Source organism: Cervus canadensis, chromosome 3 (assembly GCF_019320065.1).
Source record: "Cervus canadensis isolate Bull #8, Minnesota chromosome 3, ASM1932006v1, whole genome shotgun sequence".
Classification (NCBI taxonomy): domain Eukaryota; kingdom Metazoa; phylum Chordata; class Mammalia; order Artiodactyla; family Cervidae; genus Cervus; species Cervus canadensis.
Genome location: NC_057388.1, coordinates 13,097,490 through 13,119,533, shown reverse-complemented (window position 1 = coordinate 13,119,533; position 22,044 = coordinate 13,097,490). Strand labels below are relative to the sequence as shown.

Here is a 22,044-nt window from a genome sequence, read left to right as displayed (position 1 = left end):
TCTCCATTTAAACTCTTCTCTTGGTGGTCTCATCTAGCCTCTTGACTTTGAATATCATTTCCATGCTAATGTCTTTCAAGTTTTATGTCCAAACCCCAACCTGGCCCTAACCTACAGACTCCTTGTCTTCAAAGCCTATAATGCTTTCTGAGTTCACCCTATCTATGTCCCTGAACTCATCCTCTATCACCCTCTTCCTTGTTCTCAGGCCACATTGACCTCCTTGCTGCTTTCTGAACATGCTGGGAATGCCCCTGTCTCAGGACATTTGCGCGTGCTGTAGCATCTGTCTGCAAAGCTCTTTTCTCAGATATCCACGTGGCTCAGTTCCCTCCTTTTGTTCTGCACAAATGGCACCTTATCAGAGTGCCTTCCTTCAACCCTTATAAAACGGTACTTGCCTATCTCACTGTGCCTTTTTACCCCTTTACTCTTTTTCTGAGCAGTTACTATAATCTGAAGCACTATGTATCCATCTGACTCACGCTCAGTTGCTCAGCCCTGTCTGACTCCTTGTGACCCCATGGACTGCAGCCCTCCAGGATCCTCTGTCCATGTGAGTCTCCAGGCAAGAAAACTGGAGTGGGTTGCCATTTTCTTCTCCAGGGGATCTTCCTGACCCCAGAATTGAACCCACATCTCCTATTTGACTATTATTTGCATATTACATATATGCCCTGGCATATAAGCTCCTCGAGAACAGGAACTTTATTTTGTTCACCACAGTATCCTCAACATTAAGAAAAGTGATTATTATAGAGAAAAGTACTCAAAAAATATTTCTTGAATGTTGTATAAAGAATGTTGAAAGAGTCACTATAGTTTCCTTTAGCATATTCTAATTACATGAAATTTGTCTTAAGACAATTTACTTCTCCATCTCAACTTTCTCATTTTGTTTTCTTTTTTAAAAATTTGTTTAAACTTTTATTTTGAAATAATTATAGACACAAACTGTGCAAACATAGTACAGGGAAGTGTCATGTATCCTTTGCTCAGCTTCCCTCTGAAGTTACATCAGATATAACTATCATTTAAAAATAATTATTATTAATTCCTTCATGTCTTTTCCTCAAGTTTTACCTGTTTTCTTCTATGAGCATTTCTACACAGGCTTCCAGAACTCTTCATCTCTTACTTCTTGCCAAGTCATTGATGAACTTTCTTCAACACCAACATCAAATCTGTTCTCCAGGATAACTGTCCTAATCATGGGAGGGATAGAATACTTCAATTAAGTGGAAAAAAATAGGTTTTATTTTATTTTTCATACCAAAACAAACTGTTTCATCTCTTAAGCTTGCAGGATCTATAGAGAGATACTGTCTCTTCTGTAAGTTCTGAATAGCAACCAACCTGTTTGCTGTTATTTCCAGGAGCATGCAAAATAATTGTTGACTCCAGTGTGTATTTTTATTTCTTTTATGTAACTACTGAGAAAGAGTTGAATAAAAATAAATATATGATTTTCTACATATTCATATTTCTTTAAAAATTATTCTGCTGAGTACATGTCTTTCATTTGTTCAACAAATATTTACTGTGTACCTACTATGTGCCAAGACTCCATGCTACAATGGTTTTTATCCCCCAAGATGATCTGGAATAAACATTACCTTTAAGACACTACAAATCCAAAAGGATAAACTGAAAACTCCTATTTTCCAGGTAAGTGGGTTACTCCCCATGGAATGGGCATTCATATTCAGGAGACAAGCACATTATTATGTTCTAATAACTGGTTTTCAGGGTTAAAAAAAATTGATGTCCCTTTCAATATATCTAAAATATGTAAACTAACCTACCATTTGACAAGATAAGATTCACTGATTTAATGATTAGTACAAGGAGGATATGTACTGGGATATCACCACCCTGTATAGTTAAAATGAGCATGTATTAAACACCATAAAAAAGCTGTCTTCATATTAAATACTAATGAGAAACCTGCTCCATGTCAGTGTTATGCTATAATCAATCTCTTTTCTAGTATTAGTAGGGTGATCATTTGCCCTGTTTGCCTGAAATATTTTAATTTACACCTGTTGTTCCAGCATAATTGCTAACTGTACCTCCTTTCACTCTCTAAAAATATCTTAGCTTGGATGATAAATTATACAGTCAAACTAAGCATTAGGGTCTCTGGGATAAACGATCAAGGCGTCATTCCTATTTATTGGCACTACCTTGTCACAAGCTGTAAAAACAGTTTTCCTCTTGATTGTTTCTTCCTGAGTTGTCACAAAGACCTTCACATAAAATCACCCTGTCCCATTAAAGCAGTTATCGAAACCCCCTTCAGTAATGACCACTTGTTTTAGTTTTCCTCCTCGGATTCCAAAGATGAAATAAAGACATTGCTTTTGCTGGGTCAGCATCATGATTGTTCAGAGGCACAGCCTTGTACAGGGAAAATTTTGTCTGACTATCTAATCCACAGGAATCTTTTAGAATTTTTTTCCTGAGTAACATTATCTGGTTGAAAGAGTCTGTGACTGACCGCTAATGTTTGCCCAAAGAACGGAAAACCCAACATACTTAATTTCAGTGGAACATATACATTTCTGGACCAAGATATTTAATGTCTCTAGAGTATGACCAGGGAATGAGAAATGGAAAGGTAAATTTGGGTGGCCTCCTTAGATATAATCTCTGTTAAAACTATTTAATCTTTGTGGTTCAAAAAGAAACATATCCTTGAGTTAATGAATGGAAGGACATTTCTGAGATTAAATATCTTTATAACTATTTTCTTGGCTGATTCTAGTAGCAGCACCACCACTGATTCATTATTTAGTTTTGGAAAATTGATCACTTTGTTTTCATTTGAGGTTGTGTCCTCCTAGCACCAAAGTACTCAATCAATTCAACGTTTGTTTGTTTTTTTAAGAAACATGGGATCATGAAGATAAAACAACTAGTGAGGGGCTAAATTGTTTTTACCTAATTTTTGCTTGTTTCTTAACCCATCTGTAAATTATGGATAATTCTGTTGGCTTTTGTCTTCCTGATACAATTTCTATGAGAGTAAATTACATATTTAGTAAAACATTAGGAACATTTGGAAAAACAGAGGCTGGATGAATTTATCATTCTTATTTGTAGTTTGCCTGAATAATTGAATAAGACGAAGTGGCTAAAGTGTGTTTTTCACTTTTTTTTTTCTTCTCTACTTATAATGAAAGTACATCTTTAAAAAATATTATTACTGACATAGCTTTATTGGAAGATACTGAAAGGTCAATGACACTCTCCTGTTGTTGTTTTAAATCCAGAAGGTATCAGGAAAATCAGGCTCCTAAATTTTTTCTTAACCCAAGGGGCTGTGTTGAATAGCTAAAGAAATAGTTTCCTGATAATTATCTCTTTTCCCATTTCAGGCATGAACTCTACCTCCTTCACCCTACCTCATCTGTACCTCTAGAAAACACATAATAAAACCTGCAGTGACCCCTTTCCTATGGGTCAAGATAGCTCCTTTCCCAGGAGTTCCAGGGCCTGTTTATGAAACATGGCCTGGGCAATTTCCCAGAGTCCCACAGTCCTGAATGGATAGGGAAGTTTTGTGATTTGGAAGTAGTGGCATCGAACGTTTGGAGGTCTGATGATAGTCCAGGCTTCTGAGCCAACTGGGAAGCACCACCCCACCCCCCCAACACAGACACGTGTGTGTGTATATACATATACATATATATATATATTTTTTTTTAGAAACAATGACCTATTCTGGACTATGGGACAGGAACTACCCAGAAAGTACTGTATCTTCTTTTGACAAGGTTATGCTGAATAGCCTGTTCATATCTCTACAGTTCTCAAGGGATTTACTTGCTGTGTTTTAGCCAACAATATGACAAAGATATGTTGATTTTCCAATGTGAGAGCTTGGGTGTCAAAACTGAGAAATCTGAGATAAAATCATTTGGTTGAAGAGCTCTAGGTTCCTTGAATATCTTGTTCCTCCGAAAAACCTTGGAGGCTGCTGTAATAACTGTAAGTTTTGCAAATGAGAAACTGGGGCAGAGGGGCAGAGTGGGGGTGGGGTGTTTGTTTACAGTAGAGGGGTGACATTTTTTCACAATATATTTCGCTGGAAGGTCTGCACTCCAGCAGAAGAACCAGCCTTAGGAAATGCTGGTAAGTGGTTCTTGGACAACATTTACTGATTTTGGAACGGCCCTTCGTCTTGCCTGCTTCCCCTGCCTAGAGGTATAATTTTGTAATCTGGTTACCCAAGGTCCCCTCACTGTGGCCCTCACTGGAACTGATATGGCCTGGACCTTTTCCGTTTCTCATGTTGACCAAATTTTCTGTCAGATTCTGCCCGCATTGTGCCCCATCACATTGCATGTTTATTTCTGCTTTCAAAAGGGTAGGACGTTATCTGGTAATCCAATTAGAATGGCAATAGAAAGGGTAAAAGCAGTTAACACATCACTCCTCTTACTATGGATGATTAGCATTGACTTGAAGATGGTGATTTTTAGTGGTGACGTTTCAGAAGCTATGTTGCAGATTGATGGGAGTAATATTTTAGGGACTTAGACACATTTTTTTAGCACCCTTAAAATCACGCACAAAGACAAGTACCTAGTCTGAGTAAGGAAGGCCCCGTCCTCAAGCCTAGGAGAGTCCAGAGTACCTGTTGTGCATAGCCAGGTCTCATCACCGCTGAAGGAGGAGGTGCTGGCAGGGAGCAACACAACAGGAGAACGGGCCTAACTGCCCTGTCGGCAGGTAGACCGAGGACTGGACACCCCTTTCTCCTGGGGGTGGGGGTGGCACTGAGGGAAAGTGCTCCGTACCCCTCCCACACGCACATGCACCCTTCCCCGGGCACTCCAGGCCTCACCCTTGTGGTACCTACAGGCTGATTCCTAAAAGATCAGGAAGACAAATGATTCAGAAGTGCCCGCAGCTGGTTCCTACTCAGAATATGTACTCTCACAGTTGCTCCTGTTTTCTTTTAAGTGCTTATGTGCCTCTGATCAAATCTTTCCTCTGCTCTCTGTCCCTTTGAAAGCAGCAGCAATGCTTTACTTCTGAGTACATGAGGACTTAAGCCAAATAACTTTAAAAAATGCCCACAGCAGTTTTGATTTGACACTATTTATGTTACATTTTGGCTCTCCTAATCCAAGATTTTCTCACTATCTTCGTAGCTTAGCCGGGACGCATTCGCTGAGTTATTGACTGGGCAGGGCTCTGATTTAAGCACTTATGAAAATTTCCCATGTGACTTAGAGTAATTTTCAGTGAGAATCAAGAGCACCATTGTTGGTTGCTAATAACTGCATGGTTTCTGTCTGTAAACACATGTCTTTCACATGCGTAAATGCACATAGGGCATAGGATTTCCAGCACTGGCACACACACATACACCATGAATCTCTAGTCTTCATTTACTAATTTTCTCTCATTTGAGGTAACTTCCCCACTGCTTCTATGACTATTGAATAATAACAACTACCAAAAAAAAAAAAAGCTTAGGGAAAACAACCTACAGTCATAATTTATCACTTTTAAGAAAGAATGGCATTAACTAGACACACACAACTAAACAGGGAAACAGATGAGGTAAATACATTACACAACTACAGTAAACAGCATCAGCTTCATCAGCAAAAGAGTAAATAAGTAGTTTTATTATTCCTCTAACTGGTGATAAAACATGAAGAAAAGCTATTCAAAATGTTTTGGTTTTTTTCCAAATGCAATGCATATCTGTGTGTGTAAGCCTACAGCCTTCCTTTCATTAAAACCACAATATCGACAATGTCAAGTGATGACTACAGTGGTGCATAAACCTGCAGTGATGCTGCATTCACAGAGTCTTCAATAACCCTGGGCAGGGGAAAGTATATATGAGAAGAAAACAAAAAATTGAAAGAATTGTAGATTAGGTTCAAGGCTATTCCCTGTAGGGAGGAAGCTATTGGTTATCGGGATTGCACGACATTAAAAAAAAAAAATTCCCATATCATGTAAGTCATTAAATAATAATGGAAGATGATTTTTGAGTACTGCATTTGAGACTTAGAATTTTTCTGTGCTGTGCTACGCTTAGTCGCTTAGTCGTGTCTGACTCTTTGCGACCCCATGGACTATAGCCCGCCAGGCTCCTTTGTCCATGTGGATTCTCCAGGCAAGAATACTTGAGTGGGTTGCCATGGCTTCCTCCAGGGGATCTTCCCAACCGAGGGATTGAACCCAGGTTTCCGGCACTGCGGGCAGATTCTTCACTGTCTGAGCCACCAGGGAAGCCCAAGAATACTGGAGTGAGTTCTCCAGGGGATCTTCCTGACCCAGGAATCGAACCAGCATCTCCTGCATTGCAGGTGGACTCTTTACCAGCTGAGCTACCAGGGAAGCCCATAGTTTTGCTATAGGTGAAATTATTATCATTCCCATCTTACAGATATGTTTTAGAAATGTACATGTAAATACCAACACTTAGCTTGTGTGAATTTGAAGTCACCCCAGATCTACATGACTCGGGAGTGGTTTTAGGATTCAGCGTAATACTTTTTCCCTTGAAGTTACTATTGATGGGGTCTATCCACTTCTTGATGTTTCTATGCATGTGCACATGTGTAAAACACATTTTAGGTTCTGTCACCAGTTTTCTCCCTTTTCTATTACCTTCATATTTATAATGGACAAATTTCACTTTGAAGTCTCTTGCCTTGGAATCTCTTTCCAGTATAATTTCATGGTAGTTCACATTTGCCAGAAAGTCACCTTTAGAACTTTCAAAGGGATGTTAACTTTTTAAAACACAAACACACAAAAAGTCTTACACTCATCATGAGAGAAAGGTTATGTCTCCCAGTGCCATCTTCCTGGTTACTGCATACACCCTGAAGGCTAATGTCATTTCAGCCAAGACCCCACCCCATTCCTTTTCTGTCTTTCTTGTGGCTTGGGGCCTTTACAGCTTTCACATCAGTTTGCCTGGCTTTGAGATCAGGCTCTCTGACACTATACCTCTGTGTTGCTTGGAGAGGCAACTTAAAATATACAATCTCCAGACGGGAATGATTAAGCAAAATTAAAAACAGACAGGGGGCAGAAAAGGCGGGAGGTGTCAAATGTTCCTTCCACCCCACTATCAGTTTGATGTGGTGGCCTTGTTCCTACCTAGTCCCCCTCATGCCATCCACTCCCCAAAGTTAAAATGCCTGAAATGTTAACAGAATACACATGGATAGCGATATGGATATCCTTCCTGTGTCTCGTAACCCAACACATGGAGTTTTAATTGTGGCTTATTTCAACTTAATTTTGCTTCACCCTTAGGATGAAACAGACTTGTTTCAATAGCCCTCAAGAGGTATTGTAAAATGTATAAGTACTTCAAGAATCTGCCTAGCCACCTCAAAAGAATACTAGTGGATACTGAGCACTTGCTTTTGGAGTGAGCTTCCTTCCTCTTTTCAAACACAGACATGGTCATACTGATGCATCGATATCAGAGTTGTTGAATGTATAACAAACACTCTTATTTATTATTAAAATTCTTGGATAAGCAAAAACTCTGCTTTGGTTAGAAACAAATCCAATAGAAAACAGGCAAAAGAGATATGGACTGAGAAGCAATATCATGTAATGTAGCCTTTCCTCAGTCCCTGCCAGAGGTGAGATAAGGTAAAAGGCAGCTCAACAGTGCTGGGAGGTTTTATTACAAATGCAGAATTCCCCAGTTATCCCAGATCTTGGAATCAACCTGGTTCTACATCAACCATTCAGTCATTGTTTGGCCCAAGGGAAAGACTCACATGGTGATGGGATGGCTATCACTGAATGCAGAGCTATCTTGCTCCAATATTTTCAGATCTTATGCTCATTTAAAAATCCACACCAGACAAAAGGCTACTACAGGTTTTAGGCTGTATCTAATCTCTAGCATGACTCTTGAATAGTGTTCAGAAGTGTTAAAGTGTTAAAGCTGTGTTAGACTGTGACCAACTTTCCAAGTGGTTTCAGGCACAATTTTTGAGTTTTAGTGGGGATGAAAGCCCTTGTACCTTGCTCTAGTTTCTTGTTAGTGCCTTGCATGACTCTCTGCAAGATATGACCCATGGAATTCTGCAGCACAAAAACGATAAGATGTTTGCTATCTTTCATTTTCTGCAAATAGTCTGTATTTACAATACTACTCCAGTGGTTTCTGACTACCGCTTAGGGCAATTTTGCTTAGCCTAGCGGAATGTCCTGGAAACTACTGGCAATGATTTAGCCTCCAAAATTGGAACGCATTAGTAGAGACAGAAAGCCTATGAACAAATAGTGGGCATGTGCCAGAGTAAATATGTGTGGTTCATGAGCTGCGGTTAGAAATGTCTCTCTTTCAGTATGCAGGGCAAAGCTGTTGCCAGCATTTGCCATAAAGTCATCACACAAAGCAGTTTTTCCTCTTGGTAAGACAGACTCAATGACAGAGGGCTTCTAGTTTCACAATCGACTGTTGGGGCTGCAGTCATAGGCCATGCAAAGGAGACCTGAACGGAAGGGTCCTTTCCCCAGCTAGACTTTCTCACTCTGCCTACTGCCAAGCTTCTGTGAGAAAGAATGAAATCCAGAAGGGAGTGAGGAGGAGGTTGGAAGGGTGGGAAGAGGAAAGACTCTGTAACACTCAAAGCTCCTCCTAGGATCTCACAACAAACCACAGAGTCAGTTTGCTTCCTCTCTTTTCCAAACCCAAAGTTGGCCCTTACTGTATGACTCCTTCGAAGCACTTGGTAAGGCTATCATTCCTGGGTGAAGCATTGGAGACACCTTCCTCTGCAGAGTTCTTCAGAGAGGCTCAGAGGCTGAAGGAGACAGACAGATATGGTTTCCACGTTAGGCATTTCCTTTAGAACTTAACTCCTTGACCACACATTACAGGAGGATTTAGTACATTTGGATTGGAACAACATGACTTCTGGTACAGTGTGCATGCATGCCCTCCGAGCTTGGTGTCTGATTTCATGCAGTTTTTTTTTTTTTTCCTGTATAGACCACGCAGTCTAAGCAATAACTGAAATCCAAGAAGAAACCTGTTTTTTTTTTTTTTTTAACCAAAGAATCCATTAATCAATACTCCGTAAGACATTTATTATGGGAATATTGTTGTAGGGGCATGTTTAGTTCACCTTTTAAAAAGGAACATAATGAGTTATGTCATTTTACAAAGCCTTGTCATCATACCATAAAAGACTAAAATATAGATAAATATTTTAGAATCACCTCGGACAGGACAACTTTAGAAACGAAGAAATAAATATGAAATATCATTTCTGCATAAGTTATTAAATTTCCTGATTTATTCCATAACTATGAATTGCGCAGTTAATTTCAACCAATATTCATTGGGTAACCACTATGTGCCAGGCATTATACTAGGTATCAAGAACGTAGAGATGAAGGTCTCAGAGGCTTATTTGCTGAACAAACCTACATAGCCGACAACACTTTGTCATATCGAATATATATTTGATTAAAGAAAGTTATGCTTTGTTTTCCTTTCATCTGAAGATCTCCAAACCCTTTCCTCAAAGTCTCATAACCAAGGACTCTGAGGTTCTAATTGGAGACTTAACTAGACTCCATATCATTGAATAAGTCCAGTCCCCAGTCCCAAGAATCAATAGGCTTTTGCCATAAGTGAAGTTGGTGGTAGAATAAACAACAGGTAGTGGGATTATATGGGCTCTGGAGTGGATGAATCTGGGGTATCTTAAATCCATGCCTCTCAATTTCTCCTTCTGCAAAGTGGGATAAGAATATCTATCTCAAGGTTTCAGGAGGATCAAATAAGTACATGAAATAGGTGGAACATGGTAGCCATTCAATGAACTAACGTGAGCTGGCCTGAGTACTAAGTGAATGGTGCACCAAGTGGAACTACCAGGCTCTAACCAGGATTTGCTTAAATAAAACTGGACATTGTAGCCTTGCTTTGTTTTTCAGACTCCCAACTTATTTCCCCTAAATTTCACTCCAACAAAAGGCCAGCACATTTCCCTTCCAGTGTCCCAGTTCCCTTAATGCTTAGACTTGTGTTCTTTTATGCTGGCTCCTGAAGATGCTATAGTAATTTTGTCGGCCAAACTTTTGCAAGGAGCACTGCAATCATATGGCTTCTTCACCTGTTTTTCCCCTGCCAGTCACAAAAGAACAGGATGACATGTATTCAGAATGCGCAGACAAAAAAATAACAACCAATTACTGTTAGGACAAAAAGATTTCATGGGGTATATGTCATTTCTATCCAAGGTTCTGAAAAATGCTGCTACATTGTCATGGCTGTATTTGCTGCTATGGCACCACCCTCCCGAGCTAGGGATGAAAGCCTAGTTGAAGAATGGAGAGATGTATTCCACACAATGGACATTCAATTCTCTTCAACACAGCGTAACTTTTGATCATTCTCAATTTAGTGATATATATAATATATATATATATATATATATATTTCCTTACCAGTAGAAACACTGTTTCCTTGTCCCACCAACTGTATTCTGAGAATTTCATTTTGTATTCAGATCAGTTCAGTTCAGTTGTTCAGTTGTGTCTGACTCTTTGTGACCCCATGGACTGCAGCACGCCAGGCTTCCCTGTCCATCACCAATTCCCGGAGCTTGCTCAAATTCATGTCCATCGAGTCGGTGATGCCATCCAACCATCATCCTCTGTTGTCCACTTTTCCTCCCGCCTTCAATCTTTCCCAGCATCAGGGTCTTTTCCAATGAGTCAGTTCTTTGCATCAGATGGCCAAAGTATTGGAGTTTCAGCTTCAGCATCAGTCCTCCCAATGAACATTCAGGACTGATTTCCTTTAGGATAGACTGATTGGATCTCCTTGCAGTCCAAGAGAGTCTCAAGAGTCTTCTCCAGCACCACAGTTCAAAAGCATCAATTCTTCGGCACTCAGCTTTCTTTGTAATCCAACTTTCACATTCATACATGACTACTGGAAAAACCATAGCTTTTCTTCCAAGGAGCAAGCGTCTTTTAATTTCATAGCTGAAGTCACCACCTGTAGTGATTTTCAAGCCCCGCAAAATAAAGTCTGTCACTGTTTCCATTGTTTCCCCAGCTATTTGCCATGAAGTGATGGGACCAGATGCCATGATCTTAGTTTTCTGAATGTTGAGTTTTAAGCCAGCTTTTTCACTCTCCCTTTGACTTTCATCAAGAGACTCTAGCTCTTCTTCACTTTCTGCCATTAGGGTGGTGTCATCTGCATATCTGAGGTTATTGATATTTCTCCTGGCCATCTTGATTCCAGCTTATGCTTCATCCAACCTGGCATTTCACATGATATACTCTGTATATAAGTTAAATAATCAGGGTGACAATATACAAGCTTGACATACTCCTTATAGTAACAAAGAATTACAGTGTCTGATAAATGATGGCAGAGTCAAAACCTGGCCATCATCATTTCGTTAATCTCAGCCATATTGTATGAGCACATTAAAAATTGATTTGATGAATTTTTAATTTCCTTTAAAATCCCCTAAAGGTATAGGGGAGAAAAAAAGATGGTGTGGAACCTGGTGACAGCAAAGCACCAGATTAAATTATTAGAACAGGTTTAAATAACAGGATTTGGTTGGCCAAACTGGAGTGAGCAAATAAAACTGCTTTGGTAAAGGAGAATTCTCTCTCTCTCAGACACACACACACAGAGGTCTGTACACTACGTTTCTTTACCTGTATTTGTTTCCCCTATCTCGCTTATCCTTGCCTGACCCTGCAAACTTCCAGTATTTAGATTATCTTTACTTTCTATTTATTTTGGTAAAGAAACTCTTAGGCCATTTCAGAGGCATAAGAGAAACACAATTGAGAAATGGTGTAAATCAAATGGATCCACCTTCCTGATTTGCGATGTGGTCAGGGTATCTGGACACTGTCAGGGCATTGTAACCTACATCCCAAAGTGACTTTGTTACATGAAAGGAGTTTAGGTTTTTTTTTTTTTCCTCTTTGTAACCTTGTGAAATTTCCACATTAAAAAGCAATCACATCTTTCAAACTAGAAAAGATTGTGTTTGGCACTACGGCCTCTGGTGTAATGGATTGAGCTTGTTTTCACTAAAACGAAGTCAGCTTTCAAAACAATCATCTGTAACAACATTCTATTCCCCAAATTGTATAATCCTATTAACAGCGTTTCATTTTTTTTTTCCTTTTTTTCTCCATTGTCACTGGACTGACAAGACTGGTCAAGTATCAACGTGGAGAAAAGAACAGAAAGCTTTGGAGGATCTGGCCAATGCAAGCAGAATGACCCAGCTTCTGCCTTGCTAGATCTTAATGGGCCCTTAAATATTATCATCTGTGTTTCACCTCCAACTAATGTGCTTCACGGGTAACACGGTTATCCAGTCACTCAGCAATTCAAGCCATTCAACACATAGTCCAGGTAGGACAACCAAAGGACAGTGAGTTGCCACAGTTATCCCAGTGAATAAGACCTTTATCAAAATTACATAAAAGTGCCAATGTGCTGAATGAAAATGTATCCCAAGTGGCTGCTGGGAGAATCTTTGCCAGAAGTGTAAATTATGTGGCAATGTCTAAAAGAGCACGTTATAATTTCAGATTTCTCAGGAAAGTGTATTTTTCTTTGAGGCTAAACAGGAGAAAAAAAATATCTTATAATACCCAACTAGATTTGTTTTCTTCTGCCAGCAGGAAGAAAGAGCTCCTAGAAAATGTTTAGGGAGTTCCCAGCCAAAACATACTGTTCAGCTTGGTCTTGGCTTCTTCCAAACAGTATGAGACACTATTTGCATTTAGGTTTATCAGTCAGGAAACTGACAGTCTGTGAGTGCAATGTTCTTATTAAAATAGCCCATCCAAAGCAGCTGGAATCTGTGGTCTATTTAGAATTTTCCATAGTAAATGACAGGTCAAAAATATTAACCTAACCCAGGTCCTGTCCTGGACAGACTGCTTCATCTGGGGCTGAAATTCGCAGACTATACATCTCATGTTCCTGAATCCTCCTTCTAGCCAGTCCTTGGCAAAAGCCTTTTTTTTAATTTTATTTTTTAAAGCCACTCTCTCCTAGCACAATATTTACATTGTAGGTTTAAGAGTAACTCAGTTCTTCAGTCAATGCAAACTCGATGTTGGTCTGATCTTGTCCTTTGGAAGGCTTTCCCTGGGATAGGAGCTCATGTGAGACTCCTTGGTCTTCAGTTTCTCTTACTCTATTGGAGAATTGTTAATCCTGACTCTAGAACCCAGTCCTGGGTGTCTCTGTCCCTTATAAATGTAATAAACTTGGCCAAGATATTTAGCTTTATTAAGTCTCAGCTTCTCCAGCAATTGAACATTTATAATAACATTACCTGGCTAAAAAGATTATTGTGATGATCAAATAATAACAAGAGATTAGCAGTTATCCCTCTACCCCTTAGAAGAATTGTGAGATCATTCAACATAAAATCAATTCCTCTATGAGTGAACAACAGCAAATAGTAGAAATAAATGATTTTTTAATTTCAAATCTGAAAGCACTTCACTCAAGCTTTTATTATAATAAAGGGTAATTAGATGAAATAGAGGGTTCTAGGTGTTCACCATTTGCTTCCCATGAATCCCCTAGAGATATTGAGGTTTCCTTACATTACAGATTAAACAGTATTTAAGAGTTGATTGATTTCCTAGACCACAAGAAAAGCAGCAGTTTTCTATGAAAAGTTACTTTTGGGTTTGAACTAGTTTTAGATAAACTGGCAAGGATCATAGAGCTTGAATGAATGATAATTGGCTTTTGTAAGGCTTCCTGCTGTTTAAAATTTTATGGTTATTATTTCAAACCAGTGAAAACAGAAGTTACATTAAAGAAAGAAGGATATTTTTCTTTATCAAGAAATTTAGTAGTTATGCTGAAATGGATGAATACTTTTCCCCACTTTGTGTATAAGGCATCTAGTCTTAGGGCAAGAGGCCATGTAGCTTATAGAGATTTCAATTTAAAAAGTTAAGTACTGTCTTTCTAGGAGAGAAATTTATGTATATAATTTTATCAGAATTTTGAATAATTATACTTAAAGGAATGGTCATTCTGTAGTCATTTGTGAAATTTAATCTCAATTTCATTCTTTCTCAATGGCTAAAATACTTGCTTTTTTTTATACTGTCTAGATCTAAAACATTCTATATTTAGTTGGAGATATTAGAAAACAAATGTTCATATAGATTTAAAAATGGTTATTTATACGTAAACCAGCTCAGTTGAGTTCAGTTCAGTCACTCAGTCGTGTCCAACTCTTTGCGACCCCATGAATCGCAGCACGCCAGGCCTCCCTGTCCATCACCAACTTCCGGAGTTTACTCAAACTCATGTCCATCGAGTCGGTGATGCCATCCAGCCTTCTCATCCTCTGTCGTCCCCTTCTCCTCCTGCCCCTAATCCCTCCCAGCATCAGGGTCTTTTCCAATGAGTCAATTCTTTGCATGAGGTGGCCAAAGTATTGGAGTTTCAGCTTCAGCATCAGTCCTTCCAATGGACACCCAGGACTGATCTCCTTTAGGATGGACTGGTTGGCTCTCCTTGCAGACCAAAGGACTCTCAAGAGTCTTCTCCAACACTGTAGTTCAAAAGCATCAATTTTTTGGCACTCAGCTTTCTTCACAGTCCAACTCTCACATCCATACATGACCACTGGAAAAACCATAGCCTTGACTAGATGGACCTTTGTTGGCAATGTAATGTCTCTGCTTTTTAATATGCTATCTAGGTTGGTCATAACTTTCCAGCTCAGATTTTGACAAATAATTTCTTATGGCAAATTGGGGCATTTAGGGGCCATATTAATGGTATATTTCTTCAGGACCAATTGGGCTAGGAATGAAGTTTAATTCAAACTAGTTGTTGAAATATCTGAAAATATCAGATTGGCTATTTATTGTTTATTTAATAATATTGTTTATTGTAAACATAATTACTAATGCTTACTGGGACAATTTTACATACCATAAAATCCTCACATTGTAAATGTACAATAATATTTTAAAAGTAGGGTTATAGATTTGCATAACCATCACTACCATCCAATTTTCAGATGGATTGACCAATTGATCCTGAATTTTAGTTTGTTTAGACAGAGCGTAAATGATGAACAACCCAAATGGAAGGGCCCATGTACAAGTTCACCATTCTTGGGTTGTATTACTAACCTTAGTTGCACAGTGATGAAATCATTGGTATGCAGGCCTGTGAACTTTCCAGAGGTGAAGATATGGCATGAGAAAATACTTTAACAGATTTCCTTAAAATGTCAAACTCTGGGGATGGATCTCTTTCTATAGACGGTAGATCCAGGACCAATGGCAGCCTCAGTGTTTGAGGCACAAAGGTCCAGCACCAGACTCGCTCTCCTGATCCCTCAGGTTCCCTATCTTTGGGTGACCTTTCTTCAGTGTGACTACACCCAGTACTAGAAGTGGCTTTGGTGAATGTAAAGTAGGTAAAGCCTTCCCACCACTCTGGGGTACTGACTTAGCATTCCTGAACTGTGGTTAAAAGGACGTTTCTACAGCAAGCAAAAGTGGCACTGACCTGAGAAGGTGGACACGGGTCATTTTGGAGTCACAGGGCAGTGGGTGAAGTGTCAGTACACCTGCTTCTCTGCAGTTGCTTCTCTCAAGGACTTATCCTGGAGCTTCCACTGTCATCTCAGCCAGGATCTTCACGGAACAAGGGACAGTTTGTAAATGTTGGACAGAACTCATAGTTGTACAATGCTGCTCCCTGACGACAATCGGTTTGCTCCCAAGCAACCAGATGTTGACCAGTTCACTGCAGTCACTGAAGCTGGCCTCCTTCACTGTGATGACCGCAGCATGCAACGGGACAGATCATCTGACCCTCTCCTTCAGGCTGCCTAAACAGTTGCTTGTAAAGTAAAAATGCAGTCCATCAGTTCACTGCTTTGATACATGATGTTTCCCCCCCTCCCTCCCAGCCCACAAGGCCAAACTCATCTGAATGACTTTTCTTACAAAATTGGCAGCCATTTTGGTGACTTGTAGAGGAAGCCTCCCCTTAGAGAACGGAATGGTAACCAACTGCAGTATTTTCATCTGATGAACTCCATGGAGAGAGGAGCCTGCTGGGCTACAGTCCATGGGGTCCCAAAGAGTCAGACACGAATGAGTGACTAACACATACACACACACACACACACATGCAGAAGGGAGCCTCAGTGAAAAATAGTGGGCAGCACTCACCAGCCTCATGAACTCAATGATTTAAACCTTATGCTGCAGTAGTCCTGGGTGAAGCACAGCTGCAGGCAGGCGAGGTATTCTCACAACACAACGCCTGACAGGATTCTCTAAACAAAGTAAAAAAGGCTGTCATCAAAGACTCACCTCTCTGGGTCTCCTTTCAGAGGGGTGTGTTAGAAAAGGAGATGGGCTCGCAGTCTGCTGAAAAGAGGTACAGACACACCGTTAAACATTAAATCCTTTGGTTCCCTTTCAGAACACTAAACCCTGACTCCTACAGACAAAAGACAGAACCTATGAGTTTACAAAGTTAATTTAGCTCCAAGTGAGAGTAAGCGAGGACATTACCCCATTAACCTTGGACAGACAACTGGGCTTATATCATGGTCTGGAATCTTGCCCTTAAAATCCACAATTGCTGTGTACTACATGATCTCTTGCCTGCTAACAATTACTCCCATGTGGTAGAATGACTTTTCCCCCTGCTCATAATAATATGCCAATTTCCCTGGGGCACAGGTGTCATCCAAAGAAGGCCTTATCTTCTACAGGAATTTTATTTTTCAGAAGTTGGCCAGGCCAGATGGCTGCCACTTACTTTAGTGCTTCTAAATTCTCACTAACACTTTCTGGCCCAGTGTGAATATGTAAAAGAAAAACAGGAGGGGACATTGGGATTTTAATACTTTGGTAGAGTGATGGATCAAAGGCCAGAAGTCATGTAAATAAGACTTTTCCCTTCTAAGAACTGACATGAATTTTGGCCAATTCAAGATGGTAGCCCCTTCACTGGAGCATCATAAATTTCCAGATCACAAGAGAGGGCCATATGATGGCTGGCCAGGTTGAAATAGAACAATGGGCAGTTGAGGTGAATTCATCAACCTTAAAGCCTCAAATTAAATTTGCAGCATAGATGGCAAAATATACAACATTTCACCTTAGCTCCTATCCCATAGTACTCTATGATCCAATGAAGGAGCCTGGGATGCATTTAGACATTGTGCATAACTGAATTGGATATATTGCTGTGCCCTATGGTCACATATTTATACAGTGGTCTTCTCTATCAGGCTTTGGCTCTGTGAGGACAGACTGTATCTTAGGCATTTTTGGATTCCCAGCTTTAAGTTCAGGGGCACAGTAAATATTATGAATCGTAATAGTGTAAAGAAACTATAGGCATGAAGGGATACATCCTGAATGACTTGGTGCTAAACTTAGCTGGAGTTCTAAGCTTGGGAAATTTCCTAAATTCAGATCATCATCAGGTGACAAATAATTCATCTTCCAATTTTGGCTGACTTCCACCTAAATTTAAGCTACCGTGTGTTTGCCTTCTGTTGTGAAACCTGGATCAAACAAAATGTAAGATCACCTTTAACAGCTATTACTATAAAATCAGTTAGAAACATGCTCAAAATATACTTGTAATCTTAAAAATCAGTGCAAAAGGCTATAGACACCATTAGCGGTACTGTTGCCTGTAACAGCCACAGAAGCTCCATTAAGTTGCCACTAACTTTGACAGAAAGAATACAGAGGTTTTGTTGTTCTACTTTTTGATACCCCATGGCTTGCAGCATGCCAGGCTCCTCTGTTCTCCACTATCTCCCCGAGTTTGCTCAAATTGATGTCCATTGAGTCGGTGATGCTATCTGACCATCTCATCCTCTGCTGCCCCCTTCTCATTTTGCTTACAGTCTTTCCCAGCATCAGGGTCTTTTCCAGTGAGTCAGCTCTTCACATCAGGCTGCCGAAGTAAGGAAGTAACGGAGCTTCAACTTCAGCATAAATCTTTACAATGAATATTCAGGGTTGGAAGATTTACATATGTTTAGGTAATACCAAACCTAAAGGTTCACACTTCTATGGAAGAGATTATTATCACATAGTTACTGCCTCTTAGTTATTAAGGCAACTCAAGAAGAGTAAAGCTAATTTTACCTGTTTAACGTACAAGATAATGCTGCTCATACTCATTTGTGTACATAATGGGGTGGCTTGGGATTTTCGGGTTATAGATAAGTTTAACTTTCGCATAATTTGATTTCTACTTGATTTGTGTTAAACAGGTACCTTAAAACATGATTGTGTATATTCCATACTTAATTAACTATACTTTTTACTTCAGGGAGCTCAGAGTGATATGTCAGGTATCAGTTCATTCATTCTCACATTTCAATAAAATGGCAATATTCTGATGCTAATTACAGCTTTTAGGGATTGAAGGCAAAGATCAGAATAGAGAAAGAAAATGTAAAAGAAAGAGTATTTAAATTCCTGTGCTCTCTCTCTCTAGCAATAGTCATATGCCAAATATTTATAATTTGTGCTGTTAGGATAATGCTAGTTGTTATAACAAGGTGGTGCTAAAATGAGTAAAGGCTCACACACAATGGAAGTTTGTTTCTTGCTTACAAAATGTCCTGAATTCGTTTAGGCAATTGGGGAGTGTGGAGGAGGGGATGTTTCTCATCATTCAGGGACTCAGGCGTTTGGAGTTTTTGCAATCTTCAGCATTTAGTTTCCAAGGTCATTGTAGCGGTTTCTCTGTCTGGTGGCTGGAGGAGAATAGTGTCATGATGCATGTATGGGAGGTTTTATGAGTGGGCCTAGAAGTGGCACATATCACTTCTCATATCAGTCCCCCTCCTGTCCCCTGCCATTAGCTAGAACTCGGATACATGGCATGGCCAAGATGCAAAGGAGACCAAGAAATTATCTGCCTGGCTGGACAGCGTATGTTGCCACAACTCCAGACCATGAAGGGGAAACAGATTTGGTTAACTATCATTGCCACATAATCTAAGTCAGAGCTAGGCTTTTCTGACCTTACCCTTTAAAGGTTTTCTCCAGTCTGTCCTCTCCCACTGGGGTTACTGAGGCGACGATTTGATGTCAGGACACGTGGGCCCTAACAGACAACAGCAGCCACACTGAGGGTCATGGTTTACATGTGTTTGCTACTTGACCAACTTCTGTTTGTTTAGCCTGGGGCTTCCCAGGCCTTTAGCTGGTACTAATGCCTGGGTTCTATGTAACTGGGGTTCAAGCTCATTCCAGCGACTTTCTGTGCTACTTCCCAAGGCATCTGTATTAACTAGACTGGCTGGCACCTCTGCCTATTGTATTGGTGGACCTGACAGTGTTTGTTGTCTATCATTTAAAACTCTTTTATAAATAGCTGTCTCTTATGTAAAGTATAATCATCGCCTACTTTTTGCTGTTTATTGTTGGCGAGTCTCTGGGGAGCTAGCAAATAACAGTTCTTCATTTTGAAAAATGATTTTTTTCCTACTTCTAGCTGTTTCCACCCCACTCCCCCCCTTGCCGTATTATTTCTTCTGATGGCTTGAAAGAAAGTACCTTGAATATGCCTACAGGGTCTGTTTTGATTACACCCATGAGTCAAAAAGAAGTTTTTCCAGGATGCTGAATGATTACATAAATAAACTGTGAAAGACAAATCCACCTGATTCAGATGTCAAAAACGATGGCTAACATTTACTGAACATATGGTACTTTCCAGGCAAAATGCTGAGCTCTCTATAAACATCATTCCATTTAATTCTAATAATCAATTTTGGAGGTTGATATATTATTTGCATTTTATACATAATGAAACTGAGATAGAGAGGGGTTAAATAACTTGTCTGGGCTACACTACTGGTAAGTAGTAACACTATAAATGGAGCCAATATATGCATGACTCCAAGTCTGGGTTTATCCATCATCATTCTAGTGTCCTGCCAATAGATTATACTCTCAGATCTCCTACTTTCCATGGGTTTGCTATGTACATAGTCTATATAACTCACTGGTATTCTTGGAAAATAAATGGTACACTAAATAAAAACAGATATTTCAAGACATTTTTCTTGATCATCTTGTTCCTCCCATTAAATTATATGCACTAAGGAACAGACTTCTTAGAACCCAGAGCACATTTCCCACCAGATGAGTCAAGATTTGCAGCTATAACTATAGTACTTGACAGCACTGCTTAATAAAAAGATTTAAATCCACCTACTACTTTATACTCAATAACAGACTACACTGTCCATAAAGACAAAACAGTGTGAGAAAAATGTTAATGTAACTGTTCCCTAGTGGGTATTGATTAAATGTGAGCATTATGAGCTCATTATGTTGGTTAATTTAGATTGAGATTATTAACGCAAGTTAAGTTCAATTTACCACAACTGACAAAAATCCAAGAACATCAATGGGAGGAATAAATGACACATGTGAGTCATAATAAAATTTTAAGCCTTGATATATCTTCAAGATATTTATTTTCATTTACTTATTCTAATACCATCTGAAGTCAGAAAGGTCTGACTCTGTGTGTGGGACTTTGGGCAAGTTACATAATACTTTTATGGTGTCTCAGTTTCCTCAAGTTTAGAAAGAGGATAATAATAGAGCCTAACTTACAGGGTTTATTATGAAGATTAAAAAAGATAATGCACATGAAATATTTGGTAATCACTAATGGGAAGAGCCACTAGAGAAGGGATAGGCTACCCACCCCAGTATTCTTGTGTTTCCCCTGTGGTTCAACGGGTGAAGAATCTGCCTGCAATGCGGGAGACCTGGGTTCAATCCCTGGGTTAGGAAGATCCCCTGGAGAAGGGAAAGGCTACCCACTCCAGTATCCTGGCCTGGAGAATTCCATGGACTGTATAATCCAGGGGGTCGCAAAGAGTCAGACACTACTGAGTGACTTTCACTCACAAGCAATAGTGAGTGCTTGTCTTAGTTTGCTTCGACTCCCGTAACAGAATACCACTGACTGGGTGCTGTAATAGAAATTTATTTTCTCACAGTCTGGAAGGTTAGAAGTCTAAAATCAATGTGACGTCAAGGTTGGTTTCTGGTGAAACCTTTTTTCTTGGCTTGCAGGTGCCAGCCTTCTGGCTGAGTTCTCATGTGGCCTTTCCTCTGTGTGTGAGGAGAGAAGAGAGTACTCTGGTATCTCTTAAAATAATGCTAGTTCTTATAATGATGCCAGATTTATTGGACTAAGGCCCCACCCTATGGCTTTATTTAACCTTAATAGCTTCCTTATGAATGCCAAAGAATTGATGCTTTCAAACTCTGGTGCTGGAAAAGACTCCTGAAAGTCCCTTGGACAGCAAAGAGATCAAACCAGTCAATCTTAACAGAAATCAACCTTGAATATTCATTGGAAGAACTGATGCTGAAATTGAAGTTCCAATACTTTGGCCACCTGATGCGAAGAACTGACTCATTGGAGAAGACCCTGATGCTGGGAAAGATTGAAGGCAGGAGGAGAAAGGGACAACAGAGGATGAGATGGTTAGATGGCATCACCAACTCAATGGACATGAGTTTGAGCAAGCTCCAGGAATTGGTGATGGACAGGAAAGCCTGGCGTGCTGCAGTCCATGGGGTCACAAAGAGTTGGACATGACTGAGTGACTGAACTGAACTGATGCAGCGAACAGCTGACTCAATGGAAAAGTCCCTCATGCTGGGAAAGATTGAGGGCAGAAAGAGGAGAGGGCATCAGAAGATGAGATGGCTGAATGGCATTACCTGTGCAGTGGACATGAACTTGGGCAAACTTCAGGAAATGATGATGGAGAGGGAGGCCTGGCATGCTGCAGTCCATGGAGTCGCAAAGAGTCAGACACCAATGGGCAACCGAACAACAACCTCCTTATGAAAAAGTGAAAGTGTTAATCACTCAGTCATGTCCTACTCTTTGTGAACCCCATGGACTGTAGCCCTCCAGTCCTCTCTGTCCATGGAACTCTCCAGACAAGAATACGAGAA

At 39.9% G+C, this 22,044-nt stretch overlaps 1 long non-coding RNA gene across 1 annotated transcript; it reads right to left on the bottom strand.

The window, feature by feature from the left end:
• Positions 1-1,043: 1,043 nt before the first annotated feature.
• LOC122438120 lies at positions 1,044-15,887 on the bottom strand. The gene is made up of 3 exons (XR_006268449.1): positions 15,569-15,887; positions 8,718-8,813; positions 1,044-1,205 (listed from the first exon to the last, which is right to left on the bottom strand). It is a non-coding gene; the product is annotated as an uncharacterized LOC122438120 (long non-coding RNA).
• Positions 15,888-22,044: the final 6,157 nt, after the last annotated feature.